General features: G+C 54.8%; 1 long non-coding RNA gene across 2 annotated transcripts in view; it reads left to right on the plus strand.

Annotated features, from left to right (window-relative positions):
- LOC120401753 overlaps positions 1-12,165 on the plus strand; it is a 28,555-nt gene that overhangs the window by 12,241 nt on the left and 4,149 nt on the right. The gene's annotated exons all lie outside the window — the stretch shown is intronic.

A 12,165-nucleotide genomic window follows, 5' to 3' on the forward strand; every position in this document is an offset into this window, starting at 1 on the left:
CCTCCAACAGTTTCACTCTTCTAAAATACTTTCTTTTGCTAATCAAAAGGTTAATAATGTCACTCAATAACTATTTAAAACAACCTAACCTATGTTTATATTGCACACACAAAAACTATGTTAAAAGAACAATACTATGGTGAAGTGCTCAAAAGTTAGAAAATGCTTGTGCAATCTTAATTCACCCACGTTTTGAGTTTTCTTTATTTATATGATCACATAGTATTTTTTTCCACAGGCTCCCTACCTCATTCAGTGCACCAGATGAACAGTGCTCCCTTAATAAGCAGCTATTCAATATTTTATAGAATCATAGAATCATAGAATTCAAGATCAGAAGGGACCATTATGATCATCTAGTCTGACCTCCTGCAAGATGCAGGCCACATAAGCCGATCCACCCACTCCTGAACTAATTCTCTCCCTTGACTCTGCTGTTGAATGCTCCAAATCATTACTTAAAGACTTCAAGTAGCAGATAATCCACCAGCAAGCGACCCCTGCCCCATGCTTCGGAGGAAGGCGAAAAACCTCCAGGGCCACTGCCAATCTACCCTGGAGGAAAATTCCTTCCCGACCCCAAATATGGCGATCAGCTGAACCCTGAGCATGTGGGCAAGACTCTCCAGCCAGACACTCTGGAAAAGGCTAACAATATCCCAACATTGACCCTTTGTACTAATTACCATTGTGGCACGTTATTGACCTATTGACTAAACCCGTTATCCTATCATACCATCCCCTCCATAAACTTATCCAGCTTAATCTTAAAGTCATGGAGGTCCTTCGCCCCCACTTTCCCTCGGTAGGCTGTTCCAGAATTGCACACCTCTGATGGTTAGAAACCTTCGTCTAATTTCAAGCCTAAATTTCCTGACTGACAGTTTATATCCGTTTGTCCTCGTGTCCACATTAGCACTGAGCTGAAATAATTCCTCTCCTTCCCTGGTATTTATCCCTCTGATATATTTAAAGAGTGCAATCATATCTCCTCTTATCCTTCTTTTGGTTAAGGAAAACAAACCGAGCTCCTCAAGTCTCCTTTCATACGACAGGCTTTCCATTCCTCGGATCATTCTAGTGGCCCTTCTTTGTACCCATTCCAGTTTGAATTCATCTTTCTTAAACATGGGAGACCAAAACTGCACACAATACTCCAAATGAGGTCTCACCAACGCCTTATATAACGGGACTAGCACCTCCTTACCTCTACTAGAAATATCTCGCCTAATGCATCCCAAGACCACATTAGCTTTTTTAACGGCCACATCACATTGCCTACTCATAGTCATCCTACGATCAACCAGGACTCCTAGGTCCTTCTCCTCCTCCGTTACTTCCAACTGGTGCGTCCCCAGCTTATAACTAAAATTCTTGTTAGTCATCCCTAAATGCATAACCTTACACTTCTCATTATTGAATTTCATCCTATTACTAATACTCCAGTTTACAAGGTCATCCAAATCTCCCTGGAGGATATCCCGATCCTTTTCCGAATTGGCAATACCTCCCAACTTGGTGTCATCCACAAACTTTATCAGCCCACTCCTACTTTTGGTTCCGAGGTCAGCGATAAATAGATTAAATAAAATCGGACCCAAAACCGAACCTTGAGGAACTCCACTGGTAACCCCCCTCCAACCCGACTGATCACCCTTCAGTACGACCCTCTGCAGTCTCCCCTTTAACCAGCTCCTTATCCACCTCTGGATTTTCATTTCGATCCCCATCTTTTCCAATTTAACCAGAAATTCGTCATGCAGTACCGTATCAAACGCCTTACTGAAATCAAGATACATTAGATCCACCGCATTTCCCTTGTCTAAAAAATCTGTTACTTTCTCAAAGAAGGAGATCAGGTTGGTTTGGCACAATCTACCTTTCGTAAAACCATGCTGTAATTTGTCCCAGTTGCCATCGGCCTCAAGGTCCGTAACCACTCTCTCCTTTAAAATTTTTTCCATGACTTTGCATACTACAGATGTTAAACTAACAGGCCTGTAGTTACCTGGGTCACTTTTTTTCCCCTTCTTGAATATAGGAACTATATTAGCTAATCTCCAGTCAAACGGTACAACCCCCGAGTTTAGAGATTTATTAAAAATCATCGCTAACGGGCTTGCAATTTCACTCGCCAATTCCCTTAATATTCTAGGATGAAGATTATCCGGGCCCCCTGATTTACTTCCGTTAAGCTGTTCAAGTTTGGCTTCTACCTCAGATACCGTAATGTCTACCCCCATATCTTCATTCCCGTCAGTCCCTCTAACACTATTCCTTAGCCCTTCATTAGCCTCATTAAAGACCGAGGCAAAATATTCGTTTTATTTTCTTGTTGTTCAGTAATTGGCCCCTATACTTTATTTACAATACACTATTAATATTCTCCTCTGAATGCAAATTATTTCCTCCTCAGCTTTTCTACTGTGTTCATCAATACAGTATCTCCGTGCTTTACAACAGTGGTTCTCAAAGCTGGTCCACCGCTTGTTCAGGGAAAGACCCTGGCGGGCTGGTTTGTTTACCTGCCGCGTCCACAGGTTTGGCTGATCACGTCTCCCACTGGCCGCGGTTCCCCGCTCCAGGCCAATGCGGGCTGCGGAAAGCAGCACAGGCCGAGAGAGCCCACGAATCACGGCCAGCGGGAGCTGCGATCGGCCATGCCTGCGGATGTGGCAGGTAAACAAACTGGCCCGGCCCGCCAGAGGCTTTTCCTGAAGAAGCGGTGGACCGGCTTTGAGAACCGCTGCTTTACAACATTAATTATTTTATCTTCACAATACCCCTGTTAAGCCAAGGTTTGTATTATCCCCATTTTACAGATAGGGAACTGAGGCACAGAGATTTATGTCAGAAGTGTCCACTAATTTTTGACACCCAATTTGAGACACCTGAGACCTGATTTTGACTCTCATTGACTTCAGTTGCAGCTCTGATTGCTAAGTATTTCTGCAGAGCCAATCCCAGAGTCTCAATTTGGGCACCTAGAAAATGAGGAACAAACTGCTAGTGACCACCTGTGAAATGTTTGGTTAAAGCAACTTGCCTGCAATCACATAGGAACTCTGTGGCAGCATTCAACCACATTAACCAGGAGAGCATCTGTGAAATGTTTGGTTAAAGCAACTTGCCTGCAATCACATAGGAACTCTAGGGCAGCATTCAACCACATTAACCAGGAGAGCATCCTCTCTCTTCAGAGACAACAGCCTCCTATCCTATACAACCACTCTTCATCCCCAGAGCAAGTCCATGCTATGCATTAGATGAGGCATGCATCCAGTAGAAAACAATGGCATTAAACAGATATCTGATTAAACAGATATTGCAGCATGTGGCATCACATTGATATCCACTTAGTTCACCAGCAGAATTGGAATCTTTAGACCCACCATCCAGACCTCAGTTCAATTGAACTATCAGAGTAAATGTAGGTTGTCATCATCAAGGCTGTGAGTTTGTCAGAGGTCATGGAAGCAGGGCCGGCTCCAGGCACCAGCCGACCAAGCACGTGCGCGGGGCGGGGTGGCGCTTGGGTTTTTGGGGGTTTTTTTGGTTCTGCCAGGCGGCCCTGGAGGTTTTTTGTTTGTTTGTTTTTTGTTTTGGCTGGGCAGTGAGATGGGGTGTGCTTGGGCGGTGCAGCGCGGGGCGGGAGGCTTGGGCTGCGTGGCGCTCGGGGGGCCGGGGGGCTTGGGCGGCGCGGCACTTGGGAGGGGTGTTACAGTGGGGCGGCGCTTTTTTTGGGGGGGGGGGCACCTTGGGGTGGCAAAAAAGTTAGAGCCGGCCCTGCATGGAAGTCACGGAATCTGGGACTTCCATGACCTCTGTGACTTCTGCAGCAGCCAGTGCGCCTGGCTCAGGGGCAGTCTCGGGCCACCGTACCCCCAACAGCAGAGTTTGGAAGGGGGTTGGGGCATGGGATGGGGTGAGTTGGGCTCTGGGCTGCTCCCCAGAAGCAGAGACATCCCCCTCGCTCAACAGCTAGGCAGAGGTGTGGCCAGGCAGCTCTGCACGCTGCCTCCGTCCAGAGTGCTGGCTTTGCAGCTCCCATTGCCCAAGAACAGCTTCGGGGGTGGTACCTACAGGTGGAAGCAGCATGCAGAGCTGCCTGACCACACCTCCACCTTGTACGGAGCTGGACAAGGGGGATGTTGCCACTTTCGGGGAGCCCCCCAGCCAGGTAAGTGCTGCCCAGGTCCCACCTCACCCTGTCCTATGCTCCAACCCTCTGCCCCTTCCCACACTCAAACTCTGCTGCTGGGGGTAGGCGCGGAGGCAGGTAGGGAGCCTACTGGTCCTGCCTCCCCACCCCAGCACCAGTGGGGGGCCCGGGCTGCATGCCGCTGCCGCCACGTCCCTTCCAGCACCAGCAGGGGTCCCGGGCCGTGCACCAGTATCCACTCTCCCACAGCACCCAGGGTGCCCTTCCCCAGCATCCATAGGGGCCTTGGGCTGCCCTGCCCCACCCCCAAGTTTTAGTCACAGGTATTTTTAATAAAAGTCAGTGACAGGTCATAGGCCATGAATTTTTGTTTACTGCCTGTGACTTTTACTAAAAATACCTCTGACTAAAATGTAGCCTTACACATCTGTGTGGACCAGCATTAGAGGGGAATGAAACCCATACTTCGCCAAAGGGTTTCACAGATAGTTCCTGACAGCAGAGGAATGGTGAAACTCAGGTCTGGTCTACACTGCTGCTTAAGTAAATGTAAGTTCTTCTTCGAGTGATTGCTCCAATGCATTCCAGTTAGGTGGCGCGGTGCACGGTATGCGCGTGTTTTACTTTTACTACCAACGGGCGGGCGGCGGGCGCCTCCCTGGAGGCGGCGCGTATGGCGCTGAATATCTATCCCAGCCGGCCCGTCCGCTCCTCAGTTCCTTCTTCCCGCCCGTGACGGTTAGCTGGAACTGTGGAGTGCTCTGTTAGTCCTCCACACCCCTAGCAATTTCTCCGGTTTTCTTGTATATAGTTATTAGTTAGTTCATAGTTAGTTAGTTAGAATAGTAGTTAAGGAATTAGGAGGGGTCCTCCTTCCTTTCCGGTGGGGCTCCATGCCCAGACACGGGTTCAAGCCACGTCTTTCGGCTTGTCAGCAGTTGATGCCTGTTGGGGGCGCTCACGATTCCTGCCTCCGCTGTCTGGGGAATCGCACGCCGGACAAGTGTCCAATTTGTGCTGCCGCCTTTAACGCGGACCAGGAGAAGGCGAGACTCAGGCTCAAGCAGATCCTGATGGCATTGCGCTGACAGAGGCCCCGGTGGTGGCCCGCGCGCATAGATCCCGCCGCGCGGGCGCCAGAGAAGCCAGCCATGATGCAGCGCCCAGGCACGCGATCACCGCGCCAAGGGTCTTCAGGCCGGTCGCTCGCGCGGCAGTCACCATCTCGGCGACCCGCTCCCCCGCCCGATCAACACCTGCGCTCCGCCCCCATCTCCGTACGCTCGCCGCCGCTGGTACGCGTCGGCGGAGCCGAGCCCAGCCGCCGGCCCCCGTACCGTCGGCGCGTCGGGGCTCCTCTAGGAGACAGGGGCGCGGCACGCCACAGTCCTTCGGCACGTCTGACCGCAGTCCTTTCGGTCCTTCCGTGGCTGCTCTCACTCCGCACAGCCCGCCGCAGGCGGCGTGGACGGGACCGACTCAGGCGCGCCACGGCCCGCGTGCTTCCCGACCGACAGAAGCCGCAGCAGTCGTCCCAGGCACCCCGTCGACCGTTGGTCCCGTCATGCTCCCGTACCGGGACAACAGACATGGCCCGGTCCGCCCGGGCAGACCGGCGCCACGCCGACGGGCGGAGTCGATTCGCGTCAGCCCCCAATGGTCACGCCAAGCATCAGTCGTGTCCCAGGGTGGAAGTGCAGCGGGCCTCAGAGCGGATACCCCAGGTCCAGCCTATGGCCCACAGCAGTGGGGTTTCTGGGTCCCTGCACAGGCAGAAGCACAGGGGCTCCCCTTGCCCACTCGACCTCCGGGTTCTGAGCGCGCGCGCGAAGCGACTGTCAGTAGGGCCCCACCATCACCTACAACAGGAGCAGCCACTCCCGTCGGTGCAGCCAGCCGAGGTCCCTGCCCCATTGGTGGACGAACCACCTCCAGAGCCTACGGGCCAGGGCCTGTCGTCGGCCTCATCTCGGCGCGCGGGGCGGGCTGCGTCGGACGAGGCGGTCGCGGGCTCGTCAACAGCGGACCCGCCACCCATAGACTTAAAAAAGCGCGAGGAGGCGCTTCGCAGGGTCGGCGCAATCCATTAACCTCCGATAGCAGAGGTAGTTGAGCGAGACGACCCGTTACCAGCGTTATCGGGTCAGAGGCTCCAGTCGGGTGGCGCCCCTTTATTCGGACGATTCAGCGTAATGCCAATACCATCTGGCAAACGCGCGCTCTACCTCCTCCGCGGCAAGAAGAGGAGCGCAAAAACTCGGTTCCCCTACAGGGATACAGTATTTGTATACTCACCCGACTCCAGACTCCTCGTCGTCCAGTCGGTAAATGATCGAGCGGCAGCGGTCAACCGGCGGCGACCCCTAAGTCCAAAGACGCGAGACGTATGGACCTCTTAGGTCGGAAGATCTACTCGGCTGGAGGTCTGCAGCTACGCATAGCCAATCAATCGGCATTGCTGGCCCGATACACCTACGAAATGCTGCTCTCCCTCTCCAAGTTTGCAGATCTTGTCCCGGCGTCCTCGCGTCAGGAGTTCACCGCCCTCCATCCAGGCAGCGCTCGATTCAGCAGACTCAGGAGCCCGCACTCTCGCCTCTGGCGTCACTATGCGGAGGATTTCCTGGCTCCAATCCTCCACCTTGGCCCCGGAGGTGCAGTACTCTCTGCAGGACTTGCCGTTTGAAACGCACGGACTTTTCTCAGAGAAGACGGACGCCCGTATACAAACCCTTAAGGGACGGTCGCAGAGCCATCCGGACTCTGGGGATACGCGCCCGGCGACACAGCGGCAACCCTTCCGTAGACAGCCACCCGCCGCTCACCCACGCCAGATCCCGACCGTATAACAGCCGCCGGAACAACCTTACGCCGCCCGACCATCAGGCAATAGGCGCAATCAGTCCCAGTCGTCCGCTAAGGCCCCCAAGGGCCTAAGCAGGCGTTTTGATGGGACGCCCGGGACGGCTCTTCAGTCTCTCCATCGGATCCTACCCTTTGTTTTGAACCGCCTCTCCTATTTCCTCCCGGCATGGGCCAGTTTAACATCGGACAGCTGGGTCCTGTCTACGGTCCAGTCAGGGTACCGCCTCCTTCCCACCCGCCTCCCGATCCTCTTCAGGGACCCTGCTCACGAGCAGGTCCTTCAACAAGAGATCGAGACTCTCCTGACCTTGGGTGCCATAGAGGAGGTGCCTCGACCGGCGGGGCACGGCAGGGTTTCTATTCCCGTTATTTCCTCATCCCCAAAGCCAAAGGAGGCCTCCGCCCATCCTGGACCTCCGGAAGCTCAACGGTACCTGATAAAACTCAAATTCCGCATGGTATCCCTGGGGACTATTATTCCCTCCTGGATCCGGGAGACTGGTTTGCCGCCTCGACATGCGAGGCGCCTATTTCCATGTGCAATTTACCCCCCGCATCGTCGCTACCTCCGCTTCATGGTGAGCGACAGACATTACCAGTTCGCGGTGCTGCTTCCCGCCTCTCTCCCGCCCGAGTGTTCACAAAGTGTATGGCGGTGTGCGGCCCGGCCCCTCGTCCGTCGTCGCCGTGTATCCCCCGTACCTCGGCGATTGGTTGATCTGCGGTCCATCACGTCAGCTGGTAGCACACCAAGTGACCGATATCCTGTCGCTGTTGGGAGCTCGGTCTGCTCATCAACTCGAAAAGTCAGCCCTAACTCCAGCTCAAAAGGTGGAGTTTATCGGGCGGTCCTGGATTCCCAGTTGGCCAGGGCCTATCTTCCGCCCAATCGGTACCTGACTCTGGCGGCTTGCATCACGGAGCTCCAAGCCTTTCCCACGACGACAGCCCGGTCCTGTCTTCGCCTCCTAGGCCACATGGCGTCGTGCACTTTTGTGACAACTTATGCCCGGTTGCACCTTCGCCCACTCCAGACGTGGCTGGCCTCTGTGTACCCCACATCGCGCGACCCCATGGACTTGATTGTCACAGTCCGAGGGCCTCTCGACACCCTCAATTGGTGGCTGATCCTCAGGTAGTCTGTGCAGGGCCCTTTCCCCGCCCGTACTTCCGCCCGCCGTCCCTCCATTACCTTGACCACAGATGCCTCGGACATGGGTTGGGGGCGCACCTAGGCGATGTTCACAGCAGCACCTGGTCTCCCCCTCGAGCTCGCCCTACACATCATGTACGGGAGCTCGGGGCGGTTCGTTGGCGTGTCAGGCCTTCGAGGCCCATCTCCGCCGCTGTGTCACCGTGCTGACGGACAATACATCCGCGATGTTCTATGTCAACAAGCAGGGCGGGCACGCTCCTCCCTGCTTTGCACAGGCGCCGCCTGTGGGACTTTTTGCATAGCCGCTCCATTCACCTACAAGCGTCGTTTCTTCCGGGCACTCAGAACACAAACCCGATCGCCTCAGCAGATCCTTCCCTGTTCCAAGTCGCCCATCGTGCTGCATGGACGCTATCCACGATCTTCAGGTGTGGGGGATTTCCCACTCTTCGGACGCGGCGTCGATCAACAGGAAGCGCCGCGCGTTCCTCTCCTTCAGGGGCGTCCGTGGGTCTGTCTGGACGGCGTTCCTGTGCTCATGGAAGGATCACCTCCTGCTTACCCCTCTCCCCCCCACTCTTTCGCGGGTGCTCCCTAAAGCCGGAGGGACAAGGGCGTCTCATCCTGATTGCTCCCGGCCTGGCGAGCAACATTGGTTCACCCTGCTGCTCGAGCTGTCCGTCCGAGAACCCATTCCTCTCCTGTTTGCGACCTTATTATCACAAAGAGACGGGCGGCTCGCCACCCGGACCTCCGCTCCTGCATCTTACAGCCTGGTACCTGACTGGTTGACTTGCGCCGAGCAATCCTGCTCGCGGGCTGTTCAGCGGGTCCTGACGGAGAGCAAAAACCCCAACGCGGTCCACCTATCTAGCAAATGCGATGAAAACGCCGCTATTTGGTGCGACCAGAAAGGCCACAACCCCTTTCGTCCCTATTCCGGTTATCCTGGACTACCTTTGGTCTCTTAGAGCAAGGCCTCGCGGTCTCCTCCTTAAGGGTTCACCTGGCAGCTTTATCTGCGCGTTCGTCCGCCCGGTTGAGGGCGCTCCATATTTTCCAACCATATGGTCTCCGCCTCTCAGGGGTTAGACCGCATGTTTCCCACCCCCGCCGCCCGACGCCGGTCTGGGACTTAAACCTGGTGTTGGCCAAGCTCATGGGTCCACCGTTTGAGCCTCTGGCATCTTGCTCCTTGCTCCATCTCTCGTGGAAGACGGCCTTCCTTATCGCGATAACATCGGCGCGGCGGGTCTCGAGCTCAGTGCCTTGGGGGGGGTCCCCCTTCTCACGGTCCTCCACACGGACAAGGTCCAGCTCCGATCCGCCTTCCTCTCGAAGGGTCGTTCGGCCTTCCATATAAACCAGGACATCTTCCTCCCGGTGTTCTACCCGAGGCCACGCGCCTCCTCTCGGAGCAGCGCTTCACTCCCTGGGCGTCCATCGGCTTCGATCTATATCGGCGCCTCCGCCGCTCCGGCCGGCCGCTCTTGCAGTGCGGAGCGTATGAGGGGAGAGGGGGCGGTCACAGAGGATTTCCTGCGTGGTGGTGGGCTTGTATCGCGCGCGTACGATCTCGCCGAGTAGTACCCGCTCGACTGACGGCCCACTCTACCAGAGCTCAGGCCTCTTCGGCTGCCTTCCTGGCCCATATTCCGCTCCAGGAGATATGCAGGGCAGCCACCTGGTCCTCTACACACACACACCGCGGCACAGCGTTGGTGGTGCAACAACAAAGAGAGCAGAGAGCCTCGCCCCGCGGTACTGCACTCTGCCTGCCTCTCTCGACCCCCCACCGCCAGGTAAGGCTTGGGAATCACCTAACTGGAATGCATTGGAGCAATCACTCGAAGAAGAAAGTCTCAGTAACTGTACTGTGTGTGTTCGAGATGTGTTGTTCCATCCCTTGCCCCTTCCCCCTCCTCCCACTGTCGGAGAGCGAGGAAGAAGGAGGCGGACGGGCGACGGCTGGATATATATTCAGCGCCATGGCGCGCGCGCCAGGCAGGGGGCGCAGCGGGGCCCGCTGGGGTTAGGCAAAGTTCACGTGCACACGCGCGCGCGCAACACTAAACTGGAATGGATTGGGCAACACATCTCGAGTGGTGGTCTTTAATGGTTGTCTTCGAGTGTTGAGAAGCCCATTCCTCCTTCCCTGTCGGGTAGCCGGCAGAAGGAACTGAGGCGCTGAGGCGGGAAGGAACTGCCGGGATGGGCGCCGATATAGCCGCGCGCCAGCGGCGCCCTCCAGGCCCGCGGGGCCCGCCTAGGCTGCTAGAAGTTCGAGTTCGACTGCACGCGCAGCCTATTTACCTAACTGGAATGGATTGGAGCAACACATCTCGAAGAACACCAGTTACTACAGGTGAGTAACCGTCTTTTACATCACTCAGGGGTGTGAAAAAAATCTCAAACACTCCGAGCAACGTAGCTTACATCAACCTAACAAGGTATCTACTCCATGCTATGTCAGCGGGACAGCATCTCCCACTGACTTCACCTTCCCAAGAGACAAAAGGTGAGTACTAATGTTACCAGGAGAGCGCTTTACCAGAACCACTAAATAGATGCTGCTGCATCAATTGCAGCAGTACTGATTTAGTGGGCCAGTGTAGATAAGCCCTCGGGAAGCTTGGGTTCTGTTTCAGGTTCTGGAGGGGGTGTTCTCTAGCAGTCACAAATCATTTCTGCCTGATCCCTGCAAGCATGGCCCCTCCAACCTATCCTTCTCCTAGTCCTGTCTCTTACCCACAACTGGCTCCTGGTTCCATTTCCCTTCTCATCTAACCAGTCCCAGGGTGCATTCCTCAAGCTTCTCAAACCAGTCCCAGTATTCTTGCCCAACCAGCCCTTGTCTCCCAGTCTGGGCTCTCCCTCCAAGACCCACTTTCCCCCCTGCTCTCAGTTCCCCACCCACATTGACTCCTTGCACAGCCAGTCCCAGCTCCCCTATGCTCATTTGATCTGTCTCTCCCCTTCCCACTCCAACCTCCAGTAATCCCCTCATTACCTCTCTTCCAGGGCCCCTTGTCATTAGTCTCTTTGCCCAGACAGTCTCTGTTGTCCCCTCACAACCCAGCTCCTAGTCAGATTGGTCTCCATATCCCCTGCTCATCCCTACTGCTTCCCAGTCTTCCCCCTGCCCCAGCTTAGCTCCTTGTCTGACCGCAGTTCCTTTCCCCCATAGTAACCTAGGTAGGAACGCTCTGGCTTGCCTTGAGTCTAACATCATCCCTATGAACTCTATTCTCTGAATGTGGGTGAGTGTTGACTTATGGGTGTTTAACAAGAGACCCAGTCTGTCGAATGTGGGTCTTATCAAGTGTTGATCCACTTGTGTCCTGGAATGGCCCTTTACTAACCAGTAATCATGAGGCAATGATGGTTAAAAGGTTATAGCCCAACCAGTTCCAGCATTCCCAGTCCTCTTTCCCAACCAGTCCCAGGCTCTCCTTCCCTACAACCGCCAGGTTCCTACCTCAGTAATGCTTTCTTTGTTCTTGAAAGGATCTCGTCTTTCCTGACAATGCCATGTTAAAATCACTTACCATATATACTCATTCATTAGCCCGTTTGTTTATAAGCCGACCCCCCCAAAATGGATAGATAAAAATAGCAAAATACTGTGACCCCTTTCATAAGCCGACCCTATATTTCAGGGATTGGAAAACTTTGGCTCCCGGCTCATCAGGGTAAGCCATTGGTGGGTCAGGATGTTTTACTTGGAGCATTCGCAGGCATGGAGCCCCTCTGCTCCCCGTGGCCATGGTTCACTGTTCTGTGCCTGCAGATGCTCCAAGTAAACAAACCACAATGTATTAGATCAGGGATCGGCAACCTTTGGCCCACGGCCCACCAGGGACTAGTTTACCTGCCACATCTGAAGTTTCAGCTGATTTCAGCTCTCACTAGCTGCGGTTCGCCGCTCCAGACCAATGGCAGCAGCGGGAAGCGGTGCAGGCTGAGAGATGTGCTGGCTGCT

This window comes from Mauremys reevesii, linkage group 3 (assembly GCF_016161935.1).
Source record: "Mauremys reevesii isolate NIE-2019 linkage group 3, ASM1616193v1, whole genome shotgun sequence".
NCBI classification, from domain to species: Eukaryota; Metazoa; Chordata; order Testudines; family Geoemydidae; genus Mauremys; species Mauremys reevesii.